General features: G+C 34.9%; 1 long non-coding RNA gene across 1 annotated transcript; it reads left to right on the forward strand.

Moving 5' to 3' along the window:
• The first annotated feature begins 225 nt into the window (after nucleotides 1-225).
• On the forward strand, nucleotides 226-20,916 carry LOC138175624 (uncharacterized). Its single transcript, XR_011172042.1, has 3 exons — nucleotides 226-603; nucleotides 16,730-16,765; nucleotides 18,986-20,916. It is a non-coding gene; the product is annotated as an uncharacterized lncRNA (long non-coding RNA).
• The last annotated feature ends 85 nt before the right edge of the window (nucleotides 20,917-21,001 follow it).

Here is a 21,001-nt window from a genome sequence, read left to right on the forward strand (position 1 = left end):
GCATAAGTATCTTGTCTGAAATTTAGAGTCTTAAAGAGTTTCCTAGAGTCCTGAGAAGTGACTTTTGTGGGGTTAAAAAGTCAGTGCATGTTAGAGGCGGCATTTAAACGTGCCCTTTCAGCCTGCACAGGCAGCTGATCTCTTTGTGGGTTGTAAGATGAGAAAAAAGGAAGGGTGGAATTTCCAGCTCAAAATGGGAGGCGCCTTCTCAGAAGGGGTGGGACAAAGGCTGCCTCAGGGCCTCTGTTAAAACTACCCCCCAAAATCTCTCACATGTGGTTGACATTTTAAAACTGCTATCTCTCAGTGAAAGGAGGACACACCGGAACCAGGGGTTCACCCTGGTTCCTCAAAGCCTTCATTTGCTGTTCACGAGACTCTGAGAGGCTAGTGTCTGCTGCTACAGGAAAAACAGTGCTCAGCATCCCACTATCTTTCGGTGTGACCCAGCCCCATCCCTGATTGGGGGTGCTGCTGCCAGTAGCTGCCAGAAAACTGATGAGCAAAAAGCAGACTGGAGACATGTGGAACGGGACCCTCCTCAGCTCAGAGTCAACCAAAGTGAGCGACCAGAGGCCAGCAGGGATGGCTGCTGGGAATGAAGTATGTCTTTGCCTATGAATAATTCTGTTCCCATTTGTTGGATGCCTGACCTCATAAATTCAGAATTTGAGAGTTGAAAGGGTTCTTAGAGATCATATAATCCAATTCCTGAGTCTTACAAATAAGGAAATTGGGGCCTGGGTAGGAGAATGTTTTCTTTTTTCTTCAGTTAGATAAAAGGGTTTTACTGTAACTGTGTGAGAATATTTGCCATCTATATAAAATGACAGTCAAATTGGGGGAAAATGCTTGAAACTGGGTTAGAAGGCTGTTTTTTCCCCATGTTGGGCATCAAGTGTGGCCCCAGTTAAAGCATATATATGAGGTGTGTTATATTGTTCTAAACTAAAAATATTAAACAATTTCCTTCCTGGTTAACCTTAGCTCTCCAGATGTCCATGAGGATAACCACTTAGGACATTTTTTTGTCTGTGGAAGAAATGAACAATTATAAGTAACATTCCAGGTAGCTAATAATTCCCAGCTCAACTTGTCACAGAAATTCATTGATTTATTAGAAAGTAATCAAGCTGGTTTAATGTAAAGATTCTTCAAAGTCAGAGAATCTGACTTTGAATTAAGGCTCAGCCACTTATTATCTGTATGATCTTGGGAAGGTCATTTCTGCTCTTTGGGACTCAGTTTCCTCCTGTGAACTATGAATGAATCTGGGCTAGATGGTCTCTGAGGTTCTTTGCCACTTCAAGTCCAATGTTTTTATATGGTGCAAAAATCAACCTTCCTTTAGCTATTACTCAGAAATTTTAGTTCTATATTTTTGAGCTGAGTAAAATGAGCCTACTCCCTCTTCCAAGACATCTCTTTGTACATTTAAAGGCAGGGTCAATTACCCCATCTCTTCTCTTCTTCACACTAAAATGCCCTCGTTCATACAGCAAATCTCCATGTGGCATGGTCTTGAGTTTCTATTTCCTCTTGGTTACCATTACCAGCACCTAATCCAAGAAGAGGTGGTTGGTGGCACAGTAAGCCTGAAATCAGAAGGGTCTTAGCTCAAATATGGCCTCAGACACTTACTAATGGTGTGACCATGGGCAATTTACTTAATTTTTATTTGCTTCAGTTTCCTCTTCTGTAAAATGAAAATCAATGAGATACTATTAGTAAAAAAAAGTACTTAATTCAGGGCCAATACTTATTCTCTTCTCTACCCTTGTCTATGTCCTTTTCACAATATAATTCCCAGAACTGGAGACAGTAATCAAAATGTGGTCTGATCAGGGGAAATTATAGTTTCTCTATATTCCATTACTTGCTCTATACTCTGAAATATGAATATAACCTAAAGTTATTTTGAGTATTTTTAGCTACCATCCCTGTAATAATAATGATTTCTTTTGTTTATTTTTTTGTTTTTACATTTAATCATCATCTGTTTTTGAAACGTTTCTCATGCTTTTGTTGGCATTTTAAAACACAAAAGCAATTATTTACAGTAGTCAATCAATCAATCAATGAGCAAATATCAAGTGTCTACTATTTGTTGGGCATGTTGGTGGGTGCTAGGGATACAAAGGAAAAGAGTGAAATAATCCCTACTCAAAAAAAGTTTCATTTTGAGAAGAAAGAACAGTATGTATATAAGGATATACAATATCACTATAAAGAGAATAAATACAAAGTACAATATGAAATTATTAGGAAGCAAGAGAAGCAGTCAGGGAGATCAGGAGATCACGTAGCAGGTGGTATTATAACTTTACTTTCAAGGAAAACGATTCTATGAGGTAGAAGTGAGGAGGGAATGCATTACAGGCTTTGGGGATGACCAGTTCAAAGAATAGAGATAAAAAATGAAGTCATATGTTAGTAATAGAAAGAAAGAAACTGAATGAATTGGCTGGAGTGTAGGAGTGGAAGTAATGTGCAACATGTCTGGAAAGATATATTGGACCAGGTAGAAAAGGGTGTTAGGAAGCAAGAAAAGGGTGTTAAAACTAAGCAGAGGGGGTCATATTTTATTCTAGAGGCAATAGGGAATCACTGGGTTTATTGAGTAGGGAAGTGACATATCAGATTTGTGCTTAAGGAAATCACTTTACTCTCTTTGTGAAGGATAGACTGGAGTAGGGGGAGACTTGAGGCAAGGAGACCAGTTAGGAGGATATTGCAATAATATGAAAGAAAGGTGACATTGGTCTGAATGTTCCCCATCACATGGAGATGATGACTCAATCTCATGGGAACTGATGAGGTTATTGAGAGAGGGAGTACAAAGAAAGAGAAAAGAAAAAAGAGGAATTCCAAGATAGATCTTTTGGGAAGACCTAAAATTGGAGATCATGAAAAGGATAATAAGCCAACAGAAGTGATTGGGAAAGAGCAGTCAGACAGTTAGGAATAGAATCAGAAAAGCATGGTATCACCAAAACCCAGAGGGATGTGAGTTTCTAGAAGGAGAGGGAATTCAAAAGTGTAACAAAGAGCAGAGATGCCAAAAAGGATGAAGATGAAGAAAACACCACGTGATTTGAGAGTTTTAAAATCACTGGTAATTTTGGAGAGAGAAACTTCAGGTGAGGGAAGTGAGAAGTAATACTGTGAGTTGAAGAGGAAGAGCAGTGGGAGGTAGGAAAAAAGAATGGATATGGCTTTTTATAGCAGTTTTACTGTGAAAGGGAGAAGTTTGGGTCTAATGAAGGTATTTTTTTTAAGGTTGAAGGAAACTTGAGTATGTTTAAAGGCAATAGTTAAGGAACCATTTGATTAGGAGAGGATGAAGTTTCATAAGATAATAACAAGGGTGACTGAATGAAGGAATCAAACTGTAAGTAAGAAAACAGCAATAAAATGGTTGCAAGTCACAAAGTTGTTTGGAGGAAGGGAAGGGTATAAGCATTTATTAAATGCTTAGTATGTACACAGTACTTTAAAAATACCATTCCACTCAATCCTTAAAGCATCTTTGGGGTATAGGTGCTATTATTAGCTCCCTAATTCTACAATTGAGGAAAGTTAGGTGAATAGAGACTCAGGGTGACACAGGTAAGTATCTTGGGTGAGATTTGAACTCAGGTGTTCCTGACTCTGGACCCAGAACTCAATCCACTGCACCATTTGGTTTCCTCATATAAGGGACAATCTGCCAAAGAAGACAGAAGGAATTGAGATCAAGGACTTGTGTAGAAAGGGACTTGTCTTTGTTATTAAAAAGGGCAACTCATTATCAGAGACCGGGGAAAAGAAGGAAGGAAGGGTGGATATAATTATAGGGTTTCTAAATGAAGAGAAGGGAAGAAGATAGAACTTATCTCAAATTTGTCATTAAATTAAGAGGTGAGGTCCTCATTTCAGATAATGAATGGGAGAATACATGTGAGACAGAAAAAGAGAAGAGGAAGTTTGGCCTAGTTTCTTTGAGGCTGCTGATAGGGCATCAATTAAAGAAAAGTAAAAGGGTTGCCTTACCATGACTTCTTTCAGTTCTTTTCAGCAGTGCATGAGAAGGAGCAGAAGAGATAAATGATGGGAGTAATTCAGGTTTAGGTTTTGGCAAAGGGTAAGCAGTTTTGGTCAAAGGTTGAGAGATGTGAGAGTTGCTGATAGTATGGAATTTAAATGGTTAATTACAGGATTTAAATAGGGAAGAGAAGAAAGTGAAGTGAGAGCCAGGCAAATGAACTAAGAAAATACTAAAGGATTGAGGGATTGGAGATCTGGACAAAAACAAAGAAAAGGTTTAGGAAAGATGGTCAGAGGTTATGGTTAGAGAGGAGAGTCAGAATGTTAGATTAAGAAAATGTAATGCCAGTGGATAAAAGTGAAATCCTGAGTTTGGCCATCCTTAACTGTGCTTACTGTGGAATAAAGGAATACATCTCATCAGTTTTAAGAAAACTGAGAAATTAGAAGATTAGAATTTGAGAGAGCATTAACATGGACTTTAAAGTCCTCTAGTATAAGGGCAGGAGTGGAAAGGAGAGGAAGACAGTGAGCTATGCTTTTAACTCTGCACTGGTTTACAATAGCCACCATGATTTGAATAGGAATAAAAATTTTAATCCAGTAAACTTCAAGAGGGAGAGATTGCTAATGCTTCTAAAAGTAGAATTTGGAAGTTGAAGTGGAGAGCAAAGAGCATTCCACTCTCCCAGTGTGTCAGGAGGGTGAATGAAGGCGCTAGAGAGGATGGTCAACATTGCAGTCTTGTCTTGAGAAACCAAGGTCTCACAGAAAGCAGGTAAATGATGGAGTTCTTTCCTTATAGAGCAAGAATTCCGATGGCACAGAATGAATTGGATTGGTAGGGTTAAGAATGACTGGGATAAAAGGATTTGTGACAGTGACTCAGAACTGAGGATAATTTGTTCCTAGAGACCTGATAATTGAGTAAGTTAGGGATAGTAAGAGTAATAGGTAAGTGACTTCTTGAAAGATGGTGGAATAGGTCAGAAAAATAGTCTCTAAATTTCCTTCACAAACAGAGAGAACATTGACTCAAAGTGAAAGTAGAGTGGCAAAAATAAACAAAAGTTGGGGTAAAGTAGTTGTCTTCCTTAAACCACTTGAAAGGACTCCAGGAAAGACATGTTCTCCAGGGACTGAGGTTTGGCTAAGAGTAAAGCATAAGCACCTCTAGGCTGACTTTTGGAGACAAAGTAGAGGTAGATGTAAGGACTCTTTGTTGTCTCCATATGCCAGGTCTAGCAGTGCTGACCAGACATGATCTTAGACCGTGGCTATGGATGAGAAATGAGCTCAGTACCACAGGGACCAAAATGTTTAGGAGATAGCTTTGGCTTAGGGAAGGTGAGGAATGCCTGAAGTTTAACTCCTGGACAGCATTCAGAAAATAATAGTAAGAAGGACTTGGGACCTGAGGCATCATTACTCACAACTCAGGACTAGAATCTGATTATAATAATAAGCTGCTAAAAATAAAAAAAAAGAAATAAAAATAAATAAGCAAAGGAGAAAGAACCCATAGATAGCTACTATGTGATAAGAGATAATCTGAGGTCTTATGCAGAGGAAGACAATGAAGTTAAAAAAAGAGCAACATCAAATGGTAACAAGCCCAGAAAGTTTTAAAAAATAAAATATAAAAGGTGGAGAAAAAATTAAGAAAAAAAGAACAATCCAGGCAAATCAAGTAAATCATGAAAATAAAGTCAACCAATTGCAAAAAGAGGTCTAAAATATTAAAGAAGAAAATAACTCCTTAAATATAGAATTGTGCAAGGGGAAGTTAATGTTATAAGACACCAAGAAATAATAACACAAAATCAAAAGAATGAAAAAATAGAAGAGAAGGTGAAATATCTCAGTAGAAAAACAACTGATCTAGAGAACAGATTGAGATAAGAGAATATAAGAATTGTTGGACTACTTGAAAGTTATGATAAAAAAAGAATACAAGAAATTATTCAGGAAAATTGCCCTAACGTTCTAGAACAAGAGGGTAAAGTAGAAATAGGAAAAATCTACTTATCACCATCTGAAAGAGATATCAGGGTGAAAATCTGCAGGAATATCATAGTTAAGTTTCAAAGCTCCCAGGTTAAGAAGGAAATGATATGGGCAATAATAAAAAAACAAAAACAACACCCAATTTAAATATTGTAGAGTTATAATCAGTATTAAACAAGACCTAGAAACATCTACATTAAAAGACCATCGATCTTGGAACATTAAATTTCAAAGAGAAAAAGAGCTAGTATTGTGACCAAAAATAACTTATGTAGCAAAGTTGAGTACAACCAAGAATAAAAAAGTGGATATTTAACGAACTGAAAGACTTTTAGATATTTGTGACAAAAATATTAGAACTCATTGGAAAATCTGATGCATAAAATCCAAAGAAATATGAGGAAAACATTAAAGATTAATTATAAGGGACTCAGTAAGGTCAAACTGCTTATTTCTTTTGTGTGAAAATGTTATCAATATTTTTAAGACTGTCATCATTACTTGAGTAGTTTGAAAGAAAAGTCAGAGCTGAGCTGAGTATTATGCAATGATTCTAAGAAACAATATCGGGTAGAAAAATATTTTTAAAAGGTGCAATTATCTTATGCAAATGAAATGTGAATGGAAGAACTGAGAGAGGAAGCAGGTATGGTGAGCTGATAGCATTGGCACCTTACTGTCATCAGATTTGGGTTAAAGAGGGAGAAATATAAACATCTAGAGGGGTTCTAAACTTATAAATAATAAACTTCTAAACTTCTAAATAAATAAGAAGGCCAAGGGACTGGATAAGGGAACGATATTTAGAAGAGTATTTAAATTAAGATTTAGAACAGTAAGGGGAGAGGATAGTGGAAGGACTCTTAAAGGGGTGGGTAGGATAATGAATAGGAGGGCAAGAGGAAAGGAAAAGGAAGGAATACTTTAAAAGGGTGTACATTAGGGAGGTAGTGTTTAGTACCAAACAAGATGTGTGAGGAGGAAGAGAGTGAAAAGAGAAATTGAGAAGGAAAATAGTGAGGAAAAATAGGATGGAAGTAAATACTCAAATAGTAATTATAATTTTAAAAGTGAATGGGATGAGCTTACCCATAAAATGGAAATGGATAGCAAAATGGATTAAAAATCAGAGTCTGACAATCTCATTTAAAAATGAGAGATATATACAATTAAATAATGGGCTGGAATAGAATTTATTATGCTTCACGTGATGCAAAAAAAAAAGAGGGGTAGCTATCAAGATCTCAGACAAAATTAAAGTTAAAATAGTTTTAATGAAAAGAAATAAACAAGGTAACTTAACTACATCATGATAAAAGGTTCCATTGACAAAGAAATAATGGCAATACTAAACCTATATGCCCAAAATACGATAGCATCTAAATTTTTAAAAGTTAAATGAATTAGAGGTGGATATATATAATAGTACTATAATAGTGAGAAATGTCACTCTTCCCCTCTCAACTAGATAAATCTAGTCAAAAATTAAATAAGATAGAAGTCAAGGAAGTGAATAGAATTTTAGATAAGCTAGATATAATAGACACCTGGAGAGAAAGAATGGGAATAAAAAGGAATACAACTTTTTCTTAGAAGTAAATATTGAACACATGTTCAGGCATAAAAATTTTATAATGAAAGGCATAAATAACAAATGCATTCTTTTCCGATCACAATGCAATAAAAATCATATTTAATAAGGGACAATGGAAACATAGAATAAAAACTAATTGGAGACTAAACAACAACCTAATCTTTCTTTTTATTTTTAACTTTTAAAATTAATTTGTTTGTTTCTTTTTAGTTTACAGGATTCAATTCCACAATTCCTTGAGTTTCACATTTTGTTATCCTCCCTCCCCTCCCCACCATGGTGGCATATAGTCAAGTATAGGATCTGTAAATACTTTCACATTATACATTAGTCAGGTTATAAAGACAGATTGTATCAGATGGAATGAAAAATGGTAAAGAGGACATAAAACCAAACAAGAAAAGGAAAAAGATCAGGTATTTTGCTTCCATCTGGATATAAACTCAGTTCTTTCTAGTTCTTTCTCTGGATGCACACATTTCTCTCCATCATGAGTCTTTTGGGATTGACTTATATCACTGCATTTCTGAGAAGAGTCCAGTTTATCAAAGTTGGTCATCACACATACGTTGTGTCTGTAATAGTGTACAAATTTCTCCTGGTTCTACTCTTCTCACTCAGCATCAGTTCGTATAAGCTTCTCCAGGTAAATATGAAGACCGTCTGCTCCTCGTTTCTTATAGCACAATAGTATTCCATAACATGCATATACCACAACTTGTTCAGCCATTCCCCAATTAATGGGCACCACCTTAATTTCCAATTCTTTGTCACCACAAAAAGAGCTGCTATAAACATTTTTGTACATATGGGTCTTCCTCCCACTTCTATGATCCCTTTGGGATATAACCCTAGTGGTTTTGTGGTATTGCTGGGTCAACGGATATGAAAGTATTTATAGCCCTTTGGGCATAATTCCAGATTGCTCTCCAGAAAGGCTGAATCAGTTCACAACTCCACCAGCAATGCATTAGTGTTCCAATTTGCCTACATCCTCTCCAGCATTTGTCATTTTCCTGTTTTGTCATCTTAGCCAATCTGACTGGTGAGATGTGGTACCTCAGAGTTGTTTTGATTTGCATTTCTCTAATCAATAGTGATTTAGAGCATTTCTTCATGTGCTTATAGATATCTTTAATTTCTTTCTCTGAAAACTTTCTGTTCATATCCTTTGACCATTTATCAGTTGGGGGATGACTTGTATTCTTATAAATTTGCCTCAATTCTCTGTATATTTTAGAAATGAGTCCTTTGTCAGAGATATAGGTTGTAAAGATTCTTTCCCAATTTCCCACCTCCCTCTTAACTTGGCTACATTGGCTTTGTTTGTACAGAAGTGTTTCAATTTCATGTAGTCAAAATTAACCATTTTACATTTTATAATGTTCTCTAATTCTTGTTTAGTCATAAAGTCTTTCCCTCTCCACAGGACTGACAGGTAAACTATTCCTTGTTTTATGAGACTGCTTACAGTATCAACCTTTATACCTAGATCATGCGCCCATTTATACTTGATTTTGGTATATGGTGTTAGATAATGGTCTATGCCCAGTTTTTGCCATACTATATTCCAGTTTTCCCAGAAGTTTTTGTCAAATAGTGAGTTCTTATCCCAAAAACCAGGGTCTTGGGATTTATCAAACAATAGATTACTATTGTTTTAGTATTTTAGTTTATTGTATTACTATTATTATTTAGTATTTTAGTTTATTGTATTACTCATTGACTTCTGAATCTCGTGTGACTAATCTATTCCATTGATCCACTCCTGTATTACTCAGCCAGTACCAAATAGTTTTGATGACTGCTGCTTTATAATACAGATTGAAATCTGGTATAGCTAGTCCACCTTCCCTAGCATTTCTTTTTATTAATTCCCTTGATATTCTGGACCATTTATTCTTCAAAATGAATTTTGTTGCCATTTTTCTAGCTCTATAAAGTAGTTTTTTTTGGTAAATTAATTGGTATGGCATGCTTTCAAGCATTTTTGATGAAAAAACCAGAGTTGAGTAGAAAATTTAACATTCAGATACAAGAAGCAAGAGAAGCATGAGAAGGTAAACAGGGAAAAGAAATCTTGTGGAACTTATCAAAGTTGAACTATTAACATTCCTACATGGAAAAATGGTAATTGTAACTGATGAAACTTTTCTCAGTATGAAAGTAGTTGAAGGGAACATATATATATATATATATCGGAGGGTATACGGGCATATGAATACATATGTGAATGTGTGTATATATGTTTACAGGTATACATAGATAGAGGGCACAGGACCAATTTAATAGGAAGGGATGATACTTAAAAGGTGAAATCAAGAGGTGAGAGAGGAATATAACGAGAGGAGAGGAGGAGAGACAGAATGGGGTAAACTATCTTATATAGAAAAGGCAAGGGAAAATGATTACAATGGAGGGTAGAATAGGAAGGCAAAAGGGAATGGGTCAACCTTATTCTCACTGAATATGGCTAGGGGTGGGAATGACATACACACTAAATAGGGTATCTTGCCCTACAAGAGAGTAGGGGGAAGGGGATGAGAGGGGGGATGATGGAAGGGAGGGCAGGCTGAGGAGGAGGGAATTTGGAAGCACCCACTTTTGAAAAGGGATGGGATCAAAGTAAAGAATAGAACAAGTGGGAAGTGGGATAGGAGTGAGGGAAATATAGTCAGTCTTTTACAGTATATCTACTATGGTAATGTTTTGCATTAGCTACACATGTACAACCTATATTGAATTGCTTATCTTCCCAGTAAGGGTGGGTGACAAGGGAGGAAGGGAATGAATCTGGAATTCAAAGTTTTAAAATAAAATGTTTAAATATATATGTATATATATATATATATATACATATACTAGTATTAGTACTATTTTACATGTAATTGGGAAATAAGTTATACAGGCACTGGGGCATAGAGATCCACCTACCTTACTGGAAAAGTTGAAGGCCGTAGGGGAGAAGATATGGGAGAGAGCAGATTGGAGGAGGAGATATCCTGTGGGACTGCTTTTTTGGGGCAGTGGGTAGGGGAAAAACGGGGAGAAAATTTGTATCTCAAAATCCGGCAGAAATGAATGATGTAAATCAGAAGCTAATAAACATTTGAAAACTGAAAACAAACAAAACAACCCCCCCCCACTCTTTGTTATATGGGATGGCTCCCTGTGAGGTGGAGAGGGATACTGGGGCAACTATGGTGATGTGTGTGGTTTTTTTTTTTTAAAGATACCAATAAAAATTTATTTTAAAAAAACACTTGAAAGTATTGGCCAAAATGGAGTTTCCTGTAAGTTGATAAGAATCATTTACCTAAAACTATCCCAAAGCATTATTGTAGTAGGTATAAGTTAGAAGTCTTCCCAGTAAGATCAGATGTGAAACAAAGATTCCCACTGTCACCAATATTATTCAAAATAATATAAATATAATTAATATAACATAATAATATTGAACATGTAATAAATACAATAAAATATATAACATGGAATATAATAAAAATGACAAAATTACCTAAATTAATCTATATAGTCAATGCCATTCCAACAAAATTACCAAAAATATTATACTAAGTTAGAAAAAATAATTGTAAGATTCATTTGGAAGAACTAAAGGTGAAGATTATTGAAGGAACTAATGGGGGAAAAAAGTAAAGAAAAGAGTTTTAGCAATGCCAGATCTTAAAATAAATGATAAGGCAGTAGTTATTAAAGTAGCTATCTGGTACTGGCTAAGAAATGGAACTGTAGATCAATGGAACATAGTAGACATACAATTTACAGGAGCAAATATCTATAGTACCCTTTGTTTGACAAATATAAAGACTTAAGTTTTGGGTGTAAGAATTCATTATTTGGTAAAAATTATTCAGGAAGCCAGAAAGCAGCATGGCAGAAATTGGGCACAGAACAACATCTTCCACCATTTACCAAGATAAGGTCAAAAATGGATACATGACCTAGATATAAAAGGAGATAGTATAAGAAAATTTGAAGAATATGGAACATATTAACTATCAGATTTACAGATAGTTGAATAATTTATGAATAAACAATAGATAGAGAAAATTGAGAGGTATAAAATGGGTAAGTTTGATTACATTAAATTAAAAAGGTTCTGTACAAATGAAACCAATGTAGGAAAGATCAGAAGGAAAGTAGAAAATTGGGGGAAAAATTATAGCTAGTTTTTTTTCAGATAAAGGCCTCATATCTTAAATATTAAGAATTCTTTGTGAAATCTATAAGAATACAAGTCATTCTCCAATTGATAAATGGTTATAGGATATCGACAGGTAGTTTTTTGATGAAATCAAAACAATTTATAGTCATGTGAAAAATGCTCTAAATCATGTAAATTAGAGAATTGAAAATTAAAACAACCCAGAGATATCCCTCTACACCTATCAGATTGGCTAAACGATATAGGGGTAAGTAACAAACAATGGAGGATATGTAGGAAAATTGGGACACTACTGTTGGTGGAACTGTTAACTAATCCAACCATTATGGGGAGCATTATGGAAATATACTCAAAGTAATATTAAGCTGCTTATACACTTTGACTAAGCAATAGCACTACTAGGTCTCTTTGCCAACATGTTTAGGGAAAGAGGAAAAGAACCTTTCTGTTCTAAAATATTTATAGCAGCTCTCTTTGTGGTGGCAAAGAACTGAAAATTGTGGGGATTCCTGTCAATTGGGAAAAGGCTGAACAAGTTGTGGTATATAATGGTGGTGGAATATTACTGTGCTGTAAGAAATGATGAGCTCAATAATTTTAGAAAAACATGGAATGAGTTGCATGAAATAACGTAAAACAAAATGAGTAGAACTAAGAGACCATTGTATACAGTAATAGCAATGTTGTTTTAAGAGCAATTTTTAGTGACTATGTAATTTTGACTATTATAAGTTTCCAAATTAACTACAAAGGACCTATGAAGGAAAATGATATCTGCATCTAGAAAAATAATTGATAAATAGAAGCATGTATAGAATGGTTTTATACCCACATGTGTATACATACATGTATATACACACATTTGTGTCTGAAAGCCACCTCTAGGCTGAGGGTGGAGAGAGAGAAAAAAAAGTACATGACACGTAAGTATATATTTAAAAAGAATAGCAAGTTATACCTAATAGATTTGCAGTTTCATGTGCAATCATCTTTTTTCCCTATTCTACTACGTTATGGAAATGCTTGTTTTATTTCTTAAGTTCAGAATTTTTTTTAAAAAAAGTAATATTTTTTTAAAAGAGTAATAAGTAGTAGGAATTTGCTAGATTTAGGGGTTAGTACTCGTGAGTGGATTAATAATAATGTTCACTATCATGAAAGGGTGTTGTTGCCTAGTCATGGCATAGGACTTTAATCATCCTATTTCGTTAAGCTGGCTAGGTGGTTCCTGAGTGAGTGCTGTTAGATCCTAGTTTCACACACACACACACACACACACACACACACACACACACTCACACACACATCCCTCCCCACAGCTGGTAGAGAAAGCTGTCTCTACATCACTCTCCCTATTAGGTATCATCTAATTAATTGTAACCCATCATTTCATCTTGTTAAAACATTTTAAAACCAGTTCTATTAACACTCTGCCTGGACTCATTTTACAATAGTTAGAATCAAATTTGCTGGAGCCAGCTCTCACTGGCTCTTGAAAGCCAATTGTTAAATTTTCAGTGTGAGCATTTATAGCAGCAAGCACCCCAAGCATCCTCAGGGTGGCTGACCATACAGGTTCTTGGATCTGCTTTGATAAAGGAAAGCAACTCAAAATGGATAACAAGCTTACTTTAATCAGTCAGACATATATCGTTTACCTTGTTCAGGGGAAAAAGGTCAGCACCCCGAACTTCAAAGTATACAGGCAGAATTATCAAGACAGAAACAGATCAAGTAGACAGCTTTCCAAACTGTCCAGCCATTACATCCATACCAAATCAATATCTGGCTTTCAACATCTGGGTTTTTTTCAAAGCCGGCGGGCCTCTGGACAACGGCTTTCCATAATCCATATCAAATCACAGAACACTTCTCAAAGTGAGCCCCCAAACAAAGCCTCACATCAGGGCTTATACAGCCTTCTCCTGGCTCAGAGAATGTAACAACCTTTTGGACCCACTGGCCAATCAAAAAGTATCTACTGAAAAACAAGCCTCCCACCCCAGGCTCCAGGTGTACTTTAGCCTAGGGGCAGGGAAGATCTTTAAAATTTACATTCCCATTACAGCATTTATAACATGGATATCAGCAAATGCTACAAATCAAGGCTAAATTTATTGTTTTATTGATTATCTAGACTTAAGGAAGTGATGGGGAAAACAAAAGTAATGTAGATTAAACTTCAAAGTATATTGTTTATACACTCCCCCACCCTCCATAAAGATTGCTGTGAAATCTTACCAGCACATTGCTTGTTAGATACTCCTACCTATTCATACTCTCCTGGTCCCAGTGATTGTAAACCACCAGTTGCTGATATACAAACACAGCTCCTTATCTCTAAATGCCCATTTTGTCACTCCTACCACCTTCAATCCTGTACCCCTGTTCCATTCCACATCTTCATGTCCCTTTCACTAAGTTCTCTGGAATTCCTGCTCCATAATTAAGAAACTTGCTTTTATCTTTAAAACTTTTCCTCTTACTTCTTCTGTCTTCTGTCAATCATTGAGCCCTGGTTCCCTCTTGATGACAATATATCCTTGCCCATCCTTTTTGGTACTTATTTGGCTTTCACTCATGCCCTCAGACTAACTGGTAATGGTAGGAGCATTCAGTCAGTACACAAGCATTTAAGTACCTACTGTGTTCCAGTACTAAGCACTAGAGACACAAAAAATAGAACAAAAAAAATTGGGAGACAACATGATTATGTTGAAAACAATTATCTAGACACATTATTTATACAGAATAGAAGAGAGATAATAGAAAGGTTAGGAAGACCTTCTTATAATTGGGGTGGTTTTAGCTAGATTTGAAGAAAGTTTTAGGAAGTTTAGGAGGCAGAGAGGAAAAGAGAGAGAATTCTAGGTATCGGTAACAACTAGGTGAAAAGGCCTAGATTCAGGAGATGGAATGTTGTTCAAGGAACAGCAAGAAAGAGAATGTCACTGGATCAAAGAGTACCTGGAACTGAATACAGTGATAGGGGAGTTGAAATAATAATTGGTCCCAAATTCCATTTCCATCTTCTCTTCCACTAGTACTCAGTAACCTCTCAGCCTTTGGGAATCAAGATGTGTACATTTATCATTTAATCAAGAAACTGGTGCCCATTATCTGTTGATTCCCCAGGACATTATTCTTTCCTTACTGAGTTCAGTGCCTGGCTCATAGTGATTTAATTAGTATGACATGATAGGGGGGAGTTGTTTTGATTTGCATTTCTCTAATTATTAGTGATATAGAGAATTTTTTTCATATGACTATATAGTTTTGATTTCTTCCTCTGAAAACTGCCTCTCCATATCTTTTGACTATCAGTTTGGGTGTGACTCTTATAAATTTGCTTCAGTTCCCTTTATATTTGGGAAATGAGATGTTTATCAGACTTTTTTCCTGTTTCTTGCCTTTCTTCAAATTTTAGCTTCATTGGTTTTGTTTTGTGCAAAACTTTTTAAATTTCATGCAATCAAAACTATCTAGTTTAGTTCTCATGAACCTCTCTTTCTACTCCTAGACCATGATTTTTTTTTCTCTGTCCATGGATCTTACAGGTAATTTCTTCCATGGTCCAATAACTTGCTAATGATATCCCTTTTATATCTAAGTAATGTACCAATTTTGAATTTATCTTACTATATGGTGTCAGAGGTTGGTTTATGGCCAATTTCTGCCAGAATATTTTCTAGTTTTCCCAGAAGAGTTCTTGCCCCATTAGCTACAATCTTTGGATTTATCAAATATAACAAACATTATAATGCTCATTTGCTTCTGTGTATTGTGTGCCCAATATGTTCCATTGATCAACCTCTATTTCTTATCTTGTACAAAATTTCATTGATGATTACAGTATTTTAGTAGTTTGAAATCTGGTACTGCTGTGCCCTCTTCTTCTCTTTCTCTCTTTGGATCTATTCCCTTGATATTCTTGATATTTTTTGTTTCTCCAGATGAAATTTATTACTGTTTTTTCTTTTTCTATAAAGTAATTCTTTCATAGTTTTATTGTTATGGCACTTAATAAGGAAAATAATTTAGGTAGTATTGTCATTTTTATTATATTGGCTCAACCTCTTCATGAGCACTTAATATTTGTCCAATCACCTAGATTTGTCTTTATTTGTGTGAAGAGTGTTTTGAAATGGTGTTCATGTAGTTTCTTTGTGTATCTTAGCAGGTAGATTCTCAAGTATTTTCTACTATCTATAATAATTAAAAATGGTATTTATCACCTCCAGCTAGATTTCATTGACAATATATTAAAATGCTGATGATTTGTGTGGGTTTATTTTATATTCTGCAACTTTGCTGAAGTTGCTTTTTGTCTCAACTAGTCTAATTTTTAATTAAAGCACTTTAAAGTTCCCTAAGTAAATCTCATATAATCAGCCAAAAGTGATAGTTTTGTTTCTTCTTTGCCTATGCTTATTCCTTTGATTTCTTTTTCTTGTCTTATTGCTATAGCTGCCTTTACTAGTACAATATTGAATAATGGTGATAAAGGAAATCCATGCTTCAGGTTTGATCTGTATGGAAAGACTTCCAGTTTATCCCTATTGTTCTTGGCTTTATATAGATACTAATTTCCATTTTGAGCAAAGTTCCATTTGTTTCTATGCTTTATAGTGTTTTAAAATAGAATGAGTTCTATTTTACCAAAAGTGTTTTCTGTATCTATTGCTATAATTGCATTATTTTGTGGCTTATTTATTGATATGGCTGATTATGCTTATAGTTTTCCTAATATTGAACCATTCCTAAATTCCTGGTAAAAATCCATCCTGGTCATCGTGTATAATATTTGTAATATAGAGTTGTGATCACCTTGATAATATATTTTTTTAAGTTTTGCATCAATGTTAGGGTAATTGGTCTCTAGTTTTCTTGATCTGTTTTGCCTCTTTCTGGTTTAGGTATCAAAACAGTAATTTTGTCATGGAAGAAATTTGGTAAGTCTCCTTCATTACCACTAAAAAGATCATTTATATAGTATTAGAATAACCTTGTAGTTTAGATGTTTGGTAGAATTCACTTATGAATTCATCTGATCCTGGAATTTTTTTCTTCCTAAGTGAGTTTATTAGTGACTTATTACATCTCTTTTTCTAAGGTAGGATTACTTAAATATTATTTTTCCTTTTTAGCTAATCTAGGTAATTTATATTTTTGTAAGTATGCATCCATTTTATTTAGATGATCAGTTTTAGTAGTATATAGTTGTGGAAAATGGCTCCTAATAATTTTTTACCTCATCTTCACTTTTTGTGAATTCATCCTTTTCATTTTTGATACCAACAATTTAGTTTTCTTATTAAAAAAATAAAATTATCCATTTATTTATTTAATAAAAACAGTTGCAAGTTTTATCAATGAGTTTTTTTTCTTTAACTAGCAATATTATTTACATCTTTGATTTTAAAGGCTGCAACGCACAAATTCTGGTAGGTTTTCTCATTGTTGTCATTATCTTTGATTTGATCAATGAAAACATCGATTGTTTCTATTATTTGTTCTTTTACCCACTCACTGTTTAGAATTAGATTATTTAGTTTCCACTTTTACTTCAAAAGCTTTTATGAATATGTTTGAAATTTAATTATTGTCAGGAAAAGATACATTTCTTTTTTATACTTTTCTACATTTTTTGGAGATTTTTATACCCTAATCCATGGTGATTTTTTGTCAAGGTGTCCTATAAAATGGATACTAGATGTACTCCTTTCTATTCCTGTGTATATATCCTCAAGTTCTATCATATCTATGTTTTCTAAAATTGCATTCCTCATTTTAATGTTTTTCTTCTTTATTTTATGGTTAGATTTATCTAGGTCTGAGTAGGGTAATTGAGATCTTCCACTAGTGCAGTTAAATATCTATCACCACCTATTACTCATTTAATTTTTCTTCCTAATTTGGATGCTGTGACATTTTGTGAATATATGTTCAATATTGATCTTAATTCTTAATCTATTTTAGTAAAATATAGTTTCCTGTCTATTTTTAAATTTTTAGCTCTTTATCTTTCTGCTTCAAGAATGTTTCTTGGAAACAAGATATTGTTGGATTCATATTTCTCTTCCATTCTACTTTCCTCTTTCATTTTATGGTTCAGTTCATCCCAATAACAGTTATAGTTTTGATTGGTAATTATGAACTTCCCTCCACACTATTCTCTTATACTCATCTGTCTCTCTTTTTTTAAACTTTCCTCAAGAATCTCCTTTGCTTCTGACCATTGCCTTCCTCAAAATAACTGCCCTTTTATCCTCTCATCTTTCTGCTAATACCTTTCCCCTCCTATTTCTTTATTGGGAAGGATGAATTTCTATACCCAACTGTGTATGAATGTATGTTCTTCCCTCCTTAAATTAACTTAGGTGAGAATGAGGTTCAATTTTTTTCCCTGTTTGGCCCCATTCTCCTCTCCATGGTATAATTTGCACTCCCCATTTATGTCTACCTAGCCTGGTGCATGCACTTCATAAGTCATTGTGTAGAGGGATATGAAGAAGTTAAGGCAAAGTTGCCTATCTATTACTCTCCCATTTTGATGCCACCTCATCCTTTGGTATTTAAAGCTCTTCACAACCCAGCCGCATCCTACCTGACCAGGCTTATTACACATGGATGTCCTCTATGTACTCTACAATCCAGCATTACTGGACTTCTTGTTATTCTTCACTCTTAGCAATCCCTCTCCCATTTTTGTGCCTTTACAGTAGTTGTGCCCTATACCTGGAATGGATTCCCTCCTCACCTCCTTATCTTGGAATCTCTAGTTTGCCTTTAAGTCTTAGATCAAATGCTACTTTCTGCTTGAAGACTTTTTTGTTTTCCCTTCCTCCCCAACCACAACACTGCCCATCACCAGACTCTCAGCTTCTACTGAATGTTAACTTTGCATCTAGTTTATTTGTGTTTTATCTCCATTGATATTTGTGTATGTTTTCTTCTGAAAGATAGGGACTGAATTTCCTTTTTTTCTCTGTAGATTGAGCATTTAGTACAGCGTTGGACAGAGATAGAAAGTAAATGTTGCTTGCTTGCTTGAAAAAATAACTTTTGAAGAAATTTATGAATGTAGATGCTCAGAAAACCTATGTGTCTTTGATAAAGCTGTTCCTCTCCCAATCTAATTTCACTATGATTTCTGAGATTTTGTTTTTCAGATGCTTCTATCAAAGACAAGAATCTCTGAATAATGTGAAATAGGGGAATTTATAAGAAATGGAAACATACTGGTTGTGAACAACGAGGTCCAGGGACAAGTGACTATGTGGGCTTTGAGAAACAGCAGAAGCAGCAGGAAAGAAGAAAAAATTTGGCACCTAATTGGATAAAAGGGCAAGACTACGCTGTCCTTATTGATGCTGCTTTGAAGTTGAAAGCACTTACATCCTGAACAATATGGAATCTATTTTTATTATAATGATTATTGCTATTCCTTCTATATTTGTTTTTTGTCTTATAATGTGTTGTTTTTTATGTCGTAAGACTCAAAGGAACACTCATCAAGAGCACAATTCATCTAGAATTTCTGGTTTCTGTGGAGGAGTTGATTCTTGGGGAGGAGGTAATACTTGTGGAGGAGTTGATACTTGTGGAGGAGTTGATTCTTGTGGAGGAGGTGATACTTGTGGAGGAGATGATTCTTGTGGAGGAGGTGATACTTGTGGAGGAGATGATTCTTGGGGAGGAGGTGATACTTGTGGAGGGGATGATTCTTGGGGAGGAGGTGATACTTGTGGAGGGGATGATTCTTAGGGAGGAGGTGATACTTGTGGAGGAGTTGATTCTTGGGGAGGAGGTGATACTTGTGAAGGGGTTGATTCTTAGGGAGGAGGTGATGCTTGTGGAGGAAATGATTCCTGCAGAGGAGGTAATGCTTGTGGAGGAGGTGATTAGTGGGCAAAAGTGATCCAGGAAGGAGGAGATGATTATGGTAGTTGACTGACTCGGACAATGTATTAACTTCTGTCCAGTAGTGGCACTCATCTATTACCTGATAAGCTTAGGTTTTGTTTTCCTCTGGAGTGATTATCCAGTACTAAATCAAAAGAGTTCATTTGAGCAGGATAAACTAATTTTTACAAAAAGATGGGACATTTTGCCCAAGTCAAAAGAAAAAGGGACACTCTTAAAGTATGGCAGGTTACATGTAAACAAATAATGGACCAAAAAGAACTGGAGGAAACTCTGAATGGTACCAATATGTCAAAAATTAACATATTCTTTAAGCAAAGTGCAGTTAGAAAGCTTTACCTTTGTGGAACAACAACCAATACAAATTTCACTTGTGGGGGACACAATTAATTATTTGCCTCAGTTTTTCTGAGGTGATATTGGGGAGATATTGAATTTACTTTTACATTTACTTTCTTCTTCTCTGTTCAATACTGCATTAAGTGCTGGATCTACAAATCTCTTTCTCAAAATATTTTCTGAAACAGAGGTCATATTTTCTGAATATTTCATCTGAATATTTCTCAATATTTCATCTGAATATTTCTGAATATTCAAAATATTTTCTGAAACAGAGGACCTCTGTCAGATTGTGATAACACATGATATTCTAGACCTAGTTGGCAAACTAGTTGTAAAGATGACCCAGAATCACAAATATCTACCCAAGATTTTTGAAGTACTTTGAAGATATTTTTTCCCTCTGGGAAATGTAAAGGCAAATGACAATCATGCTAGAGGGAGGGAAACCTAATGACTACAAACTTCATGTAGGGTCAACTAGGTTTGATCCCAGGGAGAGCTTATTGAGATGCCTTACTTTTTTCAAAACACAATCAAATGTCACCTCTTCTATGAAGTCTTTCTGATTTTTCCAACTCAGTGAGATCTGTTCCTGCTCAAATTGTATTAGAGCAATTTTTAGAGACTCTCTTTTCCCCTTATTTTATGTACATTTGTATTATATGCAATTCTACCTTATGTCAATACTTATTTGAATCTATGTATCACAAAGTGTTATACAATGAATTTTTTAAAAAAGCAAAGCACATTTAATTGCATTGACCTTACAACTATTAATATTTCACTGAGAGCAAAAATGTTTAATACCACTAATAAACATAATAAAATCAAATAATTTTTCAATATTTTTCATTCCATGTTTATTTGATTCTTAAAAAGTTTTGTTTCTGTATATGTTTATAATGTTCATTATACATTAG

Source organism: Petaurus breviceps, unplaced genomic scaffold (assembly GCF_028583685.1).
Source record: "Petaurus breviceps papuanus isolate PSGF00001 unplaced genomic scaffold, PetGlider_PUasm1.0 138, whole genome shotgun sequence".
In the NCBI taxonomy this organism is placed as follows: domain Eukaryota; kingdom Metazoa; phylum Chordata; class Mammalia; order Diprotodontia; family Petauridae; genus Petaurus; species Petaurus breviceps.